The 13,629-nt window shown below is 43.7% G+C and overlaps 1 protein-coding gene across 2 annotated transcripts in view; it reads left to right on the top strand.

Moving 5' to 3' along the window:
• The first annotated feature begins 321 nt into the window (after positions 1-321).
• Positions 322-13,629, top strand: part of TEC (tec protein tyrosine kinase) — a 61,633-nt gene continuing 48,325 nt past the window's right edge. The window contains exon 1 of one of the 2 annotated variants that reach the window (XM_053404144.1): positions 322-630. The gene's annotated coding sequence lies outside the window, so the exon portion shown is untranslated. Of the gene's footprint in view, positions 758-13,629 lie in introns of both variants that reach the window. The other variant, XM_053404143.1, reaches the window with a different exon arrangement.

The raw sequence follows: 13,629 nt of genomic DNA, 5'->3' as shown, positions 1-13,629 counted from the left end.
CACAGTTTGAAGCAGCTTTCCTCCACATCTTACCCTACACCCACATCAGAGGTGCCAACTTGAAAAACATGGGGTGGGGGGGGTAGGCAATCCCTGCCCCACATAATCGATCACATGACATGCTACACACACACAAAATTTAAATGGCAATGCCCATCAACTTTGGGGGGGGGGTTCTAGTCCCCTCAAATATTTTATTGGGGGAGCACGAAAGGACCTCGGGCCCCTAGGGGTCGGCTCCTATGACCCGCACCATCTGCACGCGCGAAACGCTCTTTGCGCGGAGCACCTCCAGGAGGCGCCATGACTGCGCCGGCGGGAAACCCAAGCGCTCGCTTTCGGCAACCTGCAAGCGCGGCGAGCGAAGACCTCGTAGCCGCCGCCGCCGCTTCCTTTTTCCTACGCTTCAAGAAACCTCCTCCTCTTCTTACGCCTCCTCCTCCTCCTCCAACTGCTCGGACCGCGTGTGCAAGGGAGAGGGCGAGGGGAAGGGAGGGAAGCGGCTGCCCGCTTCGGTGAGCTGAGGGGGACGGACGCGGCGGAGCTCCCTCGCCCACGCCCGCCTTCTACCTCTCTCAGGAGCCGCACTTTCGGCTCCCCGTCGCGGGCGCCGGCCGGAGCCATCTTCGGGTAAGAGCAGCTCGACGGCGCTCGGCTCCTCCCCTTTCACAACTACCTACTTCTTAGCGCTGCAAGTCGGCGAGGAGACCGTTCGGCTTCGGATTGTCGCCTCGGACCGGCGTCGGGCAGCGGCTCTGTAAGTCGGAAGTCTTCACCTGTTACCTCAGGTCCTCCTTTTTTTAAGTGTGTGTTTGTGTGTTAAATAAGTACCAGCAGAACAGTGTTTCCTAAATTTGGGTCTCCAGATTTTGGGGGGGGGGGAGAGAAGGGAACACGACTACAATTCCCATGATCCCTAACCCTTGGTCATGCTAGCTAGGGATGATGGGAGTTGTAGTCCAAAAAAAGCAGCGGGAGACCCAAGTTCGGGGAAACCCTGGGCTAGAGGGAAGCTCTGCTGATCAGAGGAAGGAAAACTCTAAGGAGATCAGTCATATCCCCTATTTTCATCCTCACTATCTGTGTCGCTCAAGATCCTCCCTCTTCGCCTGAGAGAGATTGAATTCACAAGTTACGTGCCTGACTCGCCTTGCGAATCGACAGCTGGATGGTGAAGTAACTGCGGGCGCAACCTTGGGGATAGTAGGACGTTCTGCTCCTCCGTTCGCGTTTATTATCCCCGTGGCTGCGATGCAAAAACTCGGTGGCATTTAATATCCGGCCTGGGGTTCGTTCGAGGGCTGGGCTGTGTGCAAGGGCAGCAGGGTGCAGGAGTGGCAAGGATGTTTGAGAAAGGGCTGGGGAGGCCAAGGTTCTGTTCCCTAGCTGGCTAGGAAGCTCAATGGGTCATTCGCAAGCTCTTGGCCCAAACCTGTCTCACAGAATTGTTGTGAAGATAAAAGGGGGTGGGGAGACAATGTCAGGAATGGGACCTCCAAATGTTCGCTGGACTCCCAAGTCCCACCATTCCCATCCAGTATGGTGAATGGTCAGGGGTGATGTGAGTTAGCATTGCCGTTTCAGCCCCGGGTTGCAAATTCTTTCCTGGCATTTTTGGAGTTTTAAGCAAGGCAACCATTGAATTTTTTTGGGCTAGTGCGTTGTGTTTTTCTGGGAGTACTCAAGGGTTTGCAGTACCAGCACCTTTCCACCCCCCCCCCATTGTTAAAAGAGTGGCACTTAACTATAACAACTTAATGGTGAGTACCAATACCTTTTTAAAAAAGAAAGCACTGCAAGTGGCTCTTTACAAACCTGATGCAACCACATTTTGGGACTTTGTGTGTGTGTGTTTAGGTCTTCTATAGCTTCCTGACATGTCTGCCCTTGGCTTTCCAGCTCGACTAGGGAAGCTAATACTTTGCTGCCACAATATTCTGGGAGGGGTTTTCATATGAGAGCTCAAGACTAACATTATACATGGTACGGAGAAAGCAGTGTTAGAAACTGAGATATGAAAACTAGGAGCTAAATGGCACCTAAAACCCAGGTTATGGGCGTCGCAATGGAATGTCTAGGCACACTTTTTTAATAACCAGAATACAGTACAAAGCTGAAAATGAATGAACTGCATCTAAAATCTTATATTCATTTTTCATGTGGTTTAGTCCTCATCTGAAAACTGCAAAAACAAAGCCATACTTCCCCTGCCTGCCTCCTAATATTCTTACGAGGGTCCCTTCTTCAGTCCTCAGACAGTGGCTGAAAGTGGGGAGGCAGAAAAAGCTCCTTTTTTTCTAGCAGTGGCAGTTTTAATCTGAAATCTTAGGCGCAGTACTGCTCCCAGAGCTCAGAAACTGCTCGCATTAATGAAATTCCCTGTCACAAAACGGGCCTAGAACAATGGGAGTTTCGAATGCTGGGAGAAAGTGAAGAGAGAGATTTTTCCCTTCTTTCATAATGCTGGAACACAGGACTACCCAATCAAGCTGAATGTTAGAAGATTCAAAACAAGCAAATGAAAGTACAGCGCGGAGTTAAAACTGTAAAATTCACTCCCACCAACTTGATTAGCTTTAGAAAAGGATTATACAACTTCATGGAGGATAAGCCTATCAGTGGTGACTAGCCACAACAGCTATACAGTGGTACCTCGGGTTACATATGCTTCAGGTTACAGACTCCGCTAACCCAGAAATATTACCTTGGGTTAAGAACTTTGCTTCAGGATAAGAACAGAAATCGTGCTCCGGCGGCGCGGCAGCAGGAGGCCCCATTAGCTAAAGTGGAGCTTCAGGTTAAGAACAGTTTCAGGTTAAGAACAGACCTCCACAACAAATTAAGTTCTTAACCTGAGGTACCACTGTATTATGTTTCCATGAGATGTCTAAATGACCTGATTCAGTATAAGGCAGCTTTCTTTGCACTGTTGGAGGCATTATGCTTCTGCATGCCAGTTTATAGGAATCACAAGTTGGGAGAATACAGTGCCAGTGTTATCCTTCCATCCCAAACTGGTTTTTTGCCACATGGCATATTGTGGCCCATCCTTTCACTTTCTGCCATATTAAAGTGGCAGCAGCTGCTGCAGGAGGAGGTGTTGAAAAGGCCATTTTGACTTCTCTGGAAAAGTTGTGACGATGTGTTCCAATAAAATATTAAAGGCTGCAATTTAAAGAAGCAATATGCATGCACAGGAAAACTGCAAATACAACTACAACTTTTACCACAGCAGTTTCCACTGCTGATGAGACAAGTTAGCTTTAAAAGGCAGTTTGGCTTTTAGTAGTAGTAAGTGCTGACCTGACAGTGTCAAACACAGTTTCAGTTATCTTCACAGTACTCCCTTCTCGTGTGCAAATTGCCTCTATTGGTTGCTGTAAAAATGCTCTGACAATTTAGCTACTAATGGGTTTATATGTCACTAATAAGTTGCTAAAGCATTCTTTGACCAGTTTCATCTAAGAAACTGGCTTAATCTTTCTTGGCATACCAGCCCACACATTTCTTTGTCAATCATTTATGATCTACAAGGAAAAGGAAAATAATAAACTTTTTAAAAGCTAGCCCTAACCACAGAAAAGGGTGTTAAAAACAATCTCATGTATACTTTTTGTTTTAGAATTTACACAGTAGATCACTCTACTGGCGGCTAACATATTGAGGATGAATCCTGACAAGACATAAGTACTGTTTTGTGGCGACAGGAGGCGGGTGGGTGTAGAGGACTCCCTGGTCCTAAATGGGGTAACTATGCCCCTGAAGGACCAGGTGTGCAGCCTGGGAGTCATTTTGGACTCGCAGCTGTCCATGGAGGTGCAGGTCAATTCTGTGTCCAGGGCAGCTGTTTACCAGCTCCATCTGGTATGCAGGCTGAGACCCTATCTGCCTGCAGACTGCCTCGCCAGAGTGGTGCATGCTCTAGTTATCTCTCGCTTGGACTACTGCAATGCGCTCTATGTGGGGCTACCTTTGAAGGTGACCCGGAAACTACAATGAATCCAGAATGCGGCAGCTAGACTGGTGACTGGGAGCGGCCACCGAGACCACATAACACCGGTCTTGAAAGACCTACATTGGTTCCCAGTACGTTTCCGAGCACAATTCAAAGTGTTGGTGCTGACCTTTAAAGCCCTAAACGGCCTCGGTCCAGTATACCTGAAGGAGCATCTTCACCCCCATTGTTCTACCCGGACACTGAGGTCCAACGCCGAGGGCCTTCTGGCGGTTCCCTCACTGCGAGAAGCCAAGTTGCAGGGGACCAGGCAGAGGGCCTTCTTGGTAGTGGCACCTGCCCTGTGGAACATCCTCCCACCAGATGTCAAAGAGAACAACAACTACCAGACTTTTAAAAGACATCTGAAGGCAGCCCTGGTTAGGGAAGCTTTAAATGTTTGATGCATTACTGTGTTTTAATACTTTGTTGCAAGCCTCCCAGAGTGGCTGGGGAAGTCCAGCCAGATGGGTGGGGTATAAATAATTATTATTATTATTATTATTATTATTATTATTATTATTATTATTACTCTGTAGTTCTTTTATAATAGTGTCACCTGCACAGTGGTAAACAATGTCTCCAAATTTATCCAATTTCTGCCTCTTACCATTTACAGCACTGTGGGTGGCAGGAAAAACCCAGGAAAATCAAATTATTCTTTCACATGGGATCCTTTGTTGCCCTAGCAGTTGTTAACTTGTTGGCATAAAAGAGGTCCCAAGCAAAAACTGACCCAGAGAACCAGATAAAATACCTTTCTTATGGCACATCATTTATGGCTTCTCAGACACATTGTCACGTATGGTGCAGTTGAGATTCCTGCATTACAGGGGGTTGGACTGGATAACCCTCAGAGTCTCTTCCAACTCTACAATTCTAAAATTCTATGATTAATTTGAATTTGGGTTGAGGTAGAAAAATATTCCATAAAACTTCCTAAATCTGTTTTTAAATTTCTTTTTAAGAATTACCATATTGGGATAAAAAAGTGCTTATACATGATATATGCAGGCTTATTCATCTCCGAGTGAAAAAATAAACCATAAAATTGCCCATGTTTGTTTTTCTTGAAGAAATAGAGGGAGTTGTATGGGGAATAGGTCCCTGTGATTGATGGGATTCTAAATCTCCCTAACAGAAAAGGTTGAAAGTCTGGGAGTTGTTTTTGCTTTTGTTCCAACCCTGCTCTTTGGTAAGTTGGTTGCCAGAGTAGCTAAAATGCTTTCTTTCTGCTCTGTTTGTTGCAATGCCTTGACCTTTCTTGAGTAGAGAGGAACTTGCAATACTAATCTATGCTTTCTTAACTTCCAAGCAACGCACTCTGTATGGGGCCATTCTTGAAAACAGCTCAGAGGTTTTAGCTAGTGCAAAATGTTGCCACACAGCTCCTTACATATAGGGAACAGCACAGTCGTATACAGTCAGTCTTGCTTTACCAGCACTAACTGGCACTATGGTTCAGTTCAAGTTGCTGCTGCTTAGCTATAAAACCTTTCATGGTTGGCATCCAATGGATGGTGCCACCTGTCTCCTACTGCAACTTCAGTCCACCCGTTAGCGATGCTGTTGCTTTTGATTGTACCTTCAAAATCTATGATTGTCCTCAGGCTCTTCTCTGAGTCCTTAAAGGTAAAAGTAAAGGGACCCCTGACCATTAGGTCCAGTCGTGACCGACTCTGGGGTTGCGGCGCTCATCTCGCTTTATTGGCAGAGGGAGCTGGCGTACAACTTCTGGGTCATGTGGCCAGCATGACTAAGCCGCTTCTGGCGAACCAGAGCAGCACACAGAAACGCTGTTTACCTTCCCGCCGGAGCGGTACCTATTTATCTACTTGCACTTTGACGCGTTTTTGAACTGCTAGGTGGGCAGGAGCTGGGACGGAGCAACAGGAGCTCACCCCGTTGGGGGGATTCGAACCGCCGACCTTCTGATCAGCAAGTCTTAGGCTCTGTAGTTTAACCAACAGCACCACCCACGTCTGAGTCCTTACTCTTCAGAGACTTTTACTCTGGGAAGGAAACTCAGGCAGGGGCAGATTAAGTGACAGTACTTTTTCTGTGCTGGCCTCACCACTATAGAGCTCTCTCCCCCGAGATATATAATCATTTTCTCAGTGCTTCTTTTCTAAAAAATGTTTAAGGGTACTCTCATTTTAACTCAAGAAAATTACTATTTTATAGTTCAAATTGGGAAAAATAAAGACAGTAAATGGACAAAAGTACAAAGATTCACAAAATGTTTAGGGGTATGCATACCGCTGCGTTCTCCACCCCCCAGGAAAAAAGCACTGAGCTTCCTCCTTGGTAGTGTTTAAATGTAAAGGTAAAGTTACCCCTGACCATTAGGTCCAGTCGTAGACGACTCGGGGGTTACGCACTCATCTCGCTTTACTGGCCGAGGGAGCCGGCGTTTGTCCGCAGACAGTTTCCGGGTCATGTGGCCACCATGACTAAGCCACTTCTGACGAGCCAGAGCAGCACATGGAAACGGCGTTTACCTTCCCGCCGGAGCAGTATCTATTTATCTACTTGCACTTGACGTGCTTTCGAACTGCTAGGTTGGCAGGAGCTGGGACCGAACAAGGGGAGCTCACCCCGTTGCAGGGATTCGAACCGCCTACCTTCTGATCGGCAAGGCCAAGGCTCAGTGGTTTAGACCACACATGTATTTTTAGGCTTTATTTTAATGAGATAGTTTTTATAAGCAGTAGACTCAGTAGACCTAGCTGGCTGTGATATATTGATCTGAAATGTTTTAACTGCTGCTTCTGTAACTGTGATTATGTTGTTTACATATTGTATGGTTTTAAAGTGATTTAATTTGTATAAGCTGCTGTTCTGAGCAGCACCTTTCTTTCCAAACTGGCCTGCCAGCAAGTTTTAATAGCACAGATACTACTGCTTTCACATCGCTTTGGCCTCTGGATTGTTAGTTTCAGGACCAAAAAGTACATCTGCAGGATCATCTTTGGCCCAGAGGCCTCTATTTGCTGAGCCAAATTTAGGTTTTAGTTTCACATGACTACAGATGGAATTAAGAAAGTGCTGATTTAAGCCTCATGCGCAAAAAGGCCCCTTGTCCATTTTTTGGTGGTAAATCATGTAAATCTAGCTCCCAAACAAAACAATTAAAGGCATAGTGTATGCTGCAACAGTGGTACCTTGGAAGTCAAATGAAATCCGTTCCAGAAATCTGTTTGACTTCCAAAAACTTCCAAAATGTTCAGAAACCAAGGCGTGGCTTCCAATTGGCTGCAGGAAGCTCCTGCAGCCAATCAGAATCTGCGGTAGCCCCGTCGGACATTCGGGTTCCAAATAACATTTGCAAACCAGAACACTCCCAGCTTTGTGATGTTCGAAAGCCAAAACATTCAACTCGCAAGGCATTCTGGATCCAAGGTACGACTATCATTGTTGAATCTAATGCCATAGAAGAAAATCTGCATTCTACCAGCCAAGTATGTAGTGACCAGTGTCGAAGTAGGATTTGGCTGCCACTGTAGTTTGCTTCTGTATGTGAAGGGGTGGGTGGGTGATATCTTATCCTTGGCTTCAGGTGCTAAAATGTGGGCCAGCAGGGCCTGCCCAAGACATATCCCACTAGAGGCCACTGTCCCTGAGTCTCAATCCAGCACTGCCCACTGCTTGCACCCTCCCTCCACCACAAAAGCAGATTTATAGTCCCATTGTCATCCTGGTCGTTTCAAAATAAGAAGCCAACCTTTCACTTGAGTATTGCATATGGAGGGTGTGTAGGCAGCTACTGCAGGTGGCGGTCCAGAGCTGAGCAGGAACATCATTAGTGAGCCATGCTGCAACTCATCCCCATGCTGCCAAGCCCAGACACTTCAAATATTTTCAAAATGTCATTTTGTATTCTACGAAACGAGGGGAGGGAAACTTTTAAAGCCTGTTGCTGCCCTGCCACACTTCTGGAGTGTCGGAGAGTGTTGTTGTAGTCCTTTAATACCTCCAAAACACCTGACTGTAAGAAGAGTCTGCTGGGTCAGACCAATGATCTGTCTAGTCCAACATCTTGTTTCCCCCAGTGGCCTCTGGGAAGCTTGCAAACAGAAGACGAAAGCCAAGCCTCCCCCTGTTTCTCTCCCATCCCAGTAGCTGGAGGTTGCATATAGCCATCATGACTAAGAGTGATTGATAATTCATCCTCCATGGGTTTCTCAACTCCATCTTTAATGACTGCTAAACTTGTGGCAGCCAGTTCCATACCCTGTGTGAAGAAATACTTCCACCAGTCTGTCTTGCATCACCTGTGCAATGAATTTAATTAAATATCCAGAGTATTAGGTATTAAATATTTCTCTCTAGTCAGTTTCTTCAAGCTGTGCATTATATTATAAACCTCTTAGCATATAACTACTTTTTTTACCTCCCCTGCTAAAAGTTCCAAAGGTGACTAGTTCTTCCTCATTTTGGTTGCCCTTTTCTTTACCTTTTGTGGTTCCACTACTAGAACTGTATGCAGTATTCCAAATGTGGCCATACCAAAGATTCATATAAAGATATTAAAATACTGGCAGTTTTATTCCTGATCCTCTTCCAAAAATGCCAGCAAGATAATCCCCTTTCCCTGCAGGGCTCTACAACCCTTTCCTCACCTTTCCCCTGTTTTGTGTATTCATTCTTCCATCATTTAGTAACTTGCCACACAGATTGGGTAGTGAGTGATTTTTCTGCATATTACTGCTAACTGTGTGAGGGTAAGGCTCTTGCTGATGGTGCAGATCAAATTTAGCCCAAATGCCGGACAGTGGCCTTAAACAGGTTTTCTTTAAAATACATCTGGGAAGGCACATAGGAATGTAGGTATTTTGTGGATATTCTTATGATTCTGTAGTGTCTGAAGCATATGCCATAACCAGAAAGGTTGAAATGCTAATATTTAGTTAACAAAAGTCATATACAGTCATACCTCGGAAGTCGAACACCTTGCGAGTTGAACGTTTTGGCTCCCAAATGCTGGAAACCCAGAAGTGAGTGTTCCAGTTTGCGAACATTCTTTGGAACCCGAATGTGTGACGGGGCTTCCGTTGCTTCTGATTGGCTGCAGGAGCTTCCTGCAGCCAATCAGAAGCCATGTCTTGGTTTCCGAATGTTTTGGAAGTAGAACGGACTTCTGAAACGAATTCCATTTGACTTCCGAGGTACGACTGTACTGCTTGATTGTAGTAACACCCCTAACTAAGCATTTACAAGAAATATTAAAATTGCCAATAAAAACAGCTAAATTTTTCAAAAATAATTAAAACAAACAGTAAAAGAAATTAAAATGCATCATCATTTACGTATATGGTTTGGCTAAACAAAAATGTTTTAAGCAGGCACCTTATTCTGGGGTTTTAATTTTGTGTTTTTCTTAGTTTTTGAGCTTTCAAAGGAGCACCACGCTTGGAGTTGTGCATGATTAATATGCTGCTAACATTTGTTGATGCATTATTGTCTTGCCTATAAAAAAAAAGAAAAAAAGAAATCCAAGCTTGATATGTTGAATTTTAGCACAAAACGTAACCAACATACCCAACTATACTCTAAGCTTGGAATGAAAGATTTGGCTGATTATTAATTTACAATCCATATGTAGTTTGTTGACTGGTTTGTTTCTATGTTTCGTCCCTTTCTTGACTACTGTCTTTCTCATTCTCTCTCCTTCAACTCATCTCTTTGATTTTCTGTTATTTGCATCTCTCTGGACCATCCCTTCTTCCATCTCTTTGTTCCTGTTTCCACCACACACCCCCTGGCACCTATCTATTGATTCATTAAAATTATATGCTTCCCTTCCTTTGAAAAGTTTGAGGTAAGCTAAGGTAACAGTAAGCGAAAATCAATGCACTAGAACAGCATAATACACAAAGATACAATGCAGCCACTGAAAGAATTAGGCAATAGAAACAATTCTCATTGTGTTCATTATGCAGCAAGTTTAAAACAACAGGGATGCAGTACAGGAAATGAGAACCATTCATGGCTTTTAGCAACTGTAAAAGAGGGAGCAAGATGTGCTTCATTAATGGAGGGGATCCTAACTTTTGGTGTTTGCAGCTAATGAAGCTAGCCTGGCAAGATGTGAGAGGGAATTTTCAAAGACAAAATTTGTCCCCCCTCCAATATTTCTTACTTTCACAATATTTTTATTTTGCATTTTTAAACAGATCTTTTCAGTAGGTATCTGTAGAAATATAGGTTGTTGCTGTTGTTGTTTTGTGCCCCCTCAGCTCAGTGCCCTGTGTATGAGAATCACCCGCACCTCCCTAAATTGGCGCTGTTGGTCTCAACTAAGAATACACACATGGGTCTGTGGAGAAGAACTTAGCAGGCTCAAATGGGAGAAATATCCCATTCAAATATCCCGGTTCCAAGCCATGAAGGACTTTAAAGATCATCACCATTTCTGATATGAACCTGGAAACAAATTGGAACTTGAGCAGTTGTTTCAGTAAGGAAGTCACACACTTATTTTTTTAAAAATAACATTAATAGGTGTGTTCCTAATTAACAACCCAGACTCTGCATTTGGAACCAATGGACACTCTTCAGAGGCAACTCTATGGAGAGTACACAACAGCAGTCCTGATGTGCTATTAATTACAAGGGTGTGTTAGCCACCTAGCCAGATTTGCAGTCCTCAGAAATAAGCATACTTGGTACATTGCAGTTAATGTACACAGCTGATGCCTGGGCATTTAGGGACAATGCTAAGTCCAGAAGAACCCCACATTTCTTTCTATGATCTCTTAGACCATGGGTTCTTCCAGCTTTTTTCTCTCTAGGCCCTTTGATTTGCATCACCTATAGGATCTGAACAGTCAATGGCAACTGGAGATCTGACTGCTTACGCTACTCTCTTGTAGCACCAGAACAGCGCAGCCAATCACTTCTTACAACCATCTCAGAAAAACCCCTTAGGATATTATAGTGGAGATGGCATTCTATAAACCTTTTGTTCTTGGCCAGTTTTTCCGCAGATAGGTTTTGTATGAATGAAATAAAGACATATGAATTGGGGGTGGGGAGGGGAACGCCACACAATAATTTTAAATTGGCCTATATTTTGCATGTTATGGATTTAGACTTCCGAAATTTCACTTCAGCATATGGAGGTTAAAATGCTGCAGTTTGTAACAATCTAAATACAACATTTTATATGTTCCTATTTAAGAGATTAGCAAATAGTTAGATGCTGAGCCATCACAGGCAGTTTTCATATGGGCGCTCAGATAGCTAAACCACTGGTGTCCGTCTTGAGAAGGGCTTCCTCCCTCTACTGCTTGTTACTTCCTCTTTCTCATAGTCACAGGGTATGCTGGTGGTTTTCCCCCTCCTCCTCTGTGGGTTATTTTTTTCTTACTCCCTGTTTTTTCCTGATTGTCTTTCATCTCAGTCTCGGTTCCCTTGAGGTTTGATCCTCTTTGTCCATGTGCTTCGTCTCTTGGTCACTTTATGGAGTGAGCTGAAGAAGAATAATTTCATGAGACTGATTTCCTGCTAGAGAGAGCCATCCTATTCCATATAGTTTCCTGCAGTGGGCACAGAATCGCCCCTCCATTTGTGCAGCTGCCATGACGTGCTGGATCAGAGACCAATGGAAGAGAAAAAGGGCAGGCAAAAAGGTGGGTGAGGCAGCAGTGGTATTACAATAGTGATTTTTTAAATCTGGCCCATACAATTGCTGTGCATTCCTATAAGCATTTTATGTTCTTTTCTTTCTGTCTTCCAATAACAAAAGCTTGGCCAGATCATCATGTCCAAACTAGACATGCTGGGGCCATCATTTGTGTGTCTACTTATAAAGTGGGGTGAGGGCTCAAGTCTGGATACACACCATAAGCTTAAAGTAAATCTGCCCCCCCCCAAATATTCCTGAAAGTGTAATTTATCCCCCAGAGCTATAGTTCCCAGCACCCTTAACCAACAGTTCTCAGGATTCTTACAGCGTGTGTATGGTCTATATGTAATTTAATGACATACTTAAAACAGTTAAACAAGGGCAGGGACACTGAGCTCCCATGTGTGCACAAATTACTTAATACGTCTCTCAGTCCATTTCGCCAATCATGTTTTTCTCTTCCTTGGCTCTGATACAAGTGAGCTAAGAATTCAGAACTGTGGCTGGAGCAATGGACTAACTGAGGAGACGTAAAATGCAGGAGCGGGGGAAGGTTTAACGACTTTCTCCTACAGGCTACTTTTACTGTTAAAAATAAAACATAGGCACTGCTTTATTTGTGAGTAGGAGAGATACACGGATGAAAAGAACCAGGGGTTTGTCGCTGTCATGTTCGCTTTGATCCTGAAACGCCTACACGTATCTGACTTTTGGTAAAATGAATTCCTATATTTTCCAACATAATGTCACTGGAATCAGGGACATATAATGGCTGAAACATGTAAGAATGGAAACTGTTTTACTTTCTGGAGTGTTGTCTAATTTTGAATATATTTCTAGTTACAGGTAGGTAGCCGTGTTGGTCTGCCGTAGTCGAAGCAAAATAAAAAAAATAAAAAAATTCATTCCAGTAGCACCTTAGAGACCAACTAAGTTAGTTATTGGTATGAGCTTTCGTGTGCATGCACATTTATTACTACTATTATTTATTTGTTTTGTTTTGAATATATTGCATTAGTAAATTTTATAGCTAATGGTTGCATCCAAAGTAAGTTGGCCAGATTTGGGTTAGTGGACCTACATGCAAACTTTATTAATTTCCCCCCTTTTCTTTATTCTAGAAATAACCAATATCTCTTGAAATTGCATGCCCATATACTATATTCTGCATTTGCTCTTGACACTTCCTCTATTTGCAGACAAATTTAGTGTTCCATAAAGTGTGACAAGACTTTGCGTGGGTGGTTGCTCTTATTAAGTTTATTTTCAAGCAATATATAGTTGCACGTGCTTGGCACAGCTGCCTCCAGAAAGCAAAAAATACCACAATTTCAGTCACCTCGGAATAATGTACCACTCTACAGAAGCTCATTTGGGGAGACAATTGTGAAAACAAGTCAAAAGATCTTGTAAAATGGCTGCCTTAATCTTATCCAGCACCTACATACTGTGGTAGACAGCATTCTCTGAAGAAGAACTCAGATTAAGATCTCCTGATTAATTTCAACCAGAGGAATTGATGATGAGTTTTCACAGAAGACTCTAGTCTTTTCCTTTCCCCTTCTTCTTCTGGTCTCAGCTGGTTGTGGAAGATTTAGCGTAAATAACTGTTTATTGGTAGGTAACATGAGCTATTGTCAGGAATTTATCTTAGATTTTGATACGATTAGAGGTTGGCATGGAGGAACCTGGTGCTTGCAAATGCCATAAATGGGGGGAAAGTTAAGCAGATTTTATGATATGGCATTGCCTCACCCTGCAATAGGATTCTAATCAGTGTGTGAAATGTCACACGCCACCTTCCGAGTCACAGTCAGACTAGAATGTAACTTCTTTTAACAACACAATAATTTTGTGTTGCAGTTGTTCTAGTCAAGTTCCAGATCTGCCTTAAGCCCCAATGGTTTCATTTGGAAAGGTAAGCAGGTACCTACTTGAAGCCCATGGAACTTAAGGAACAGTTTCAATGAACATAGAGGGACTTATTTCCGTGTAAACATGCATG

This window comes from Podarcis raffonei, chromosome 9, assembly GCF_027172205.1.
Source record: "Podarcis raffonei isolate rPodRaf1 chromosome 9, rPodRaf1.pri, whole genome shotgun sequence".
NCBI lineage: Eukaryota > Metazoa > Chordata > Lepidosauria > Squamata > Lacertidae > Podarcis > Podarcis raffonei.
This window is presented reverse-complemented; position numbering and strand designations above follow the sequence as displayed.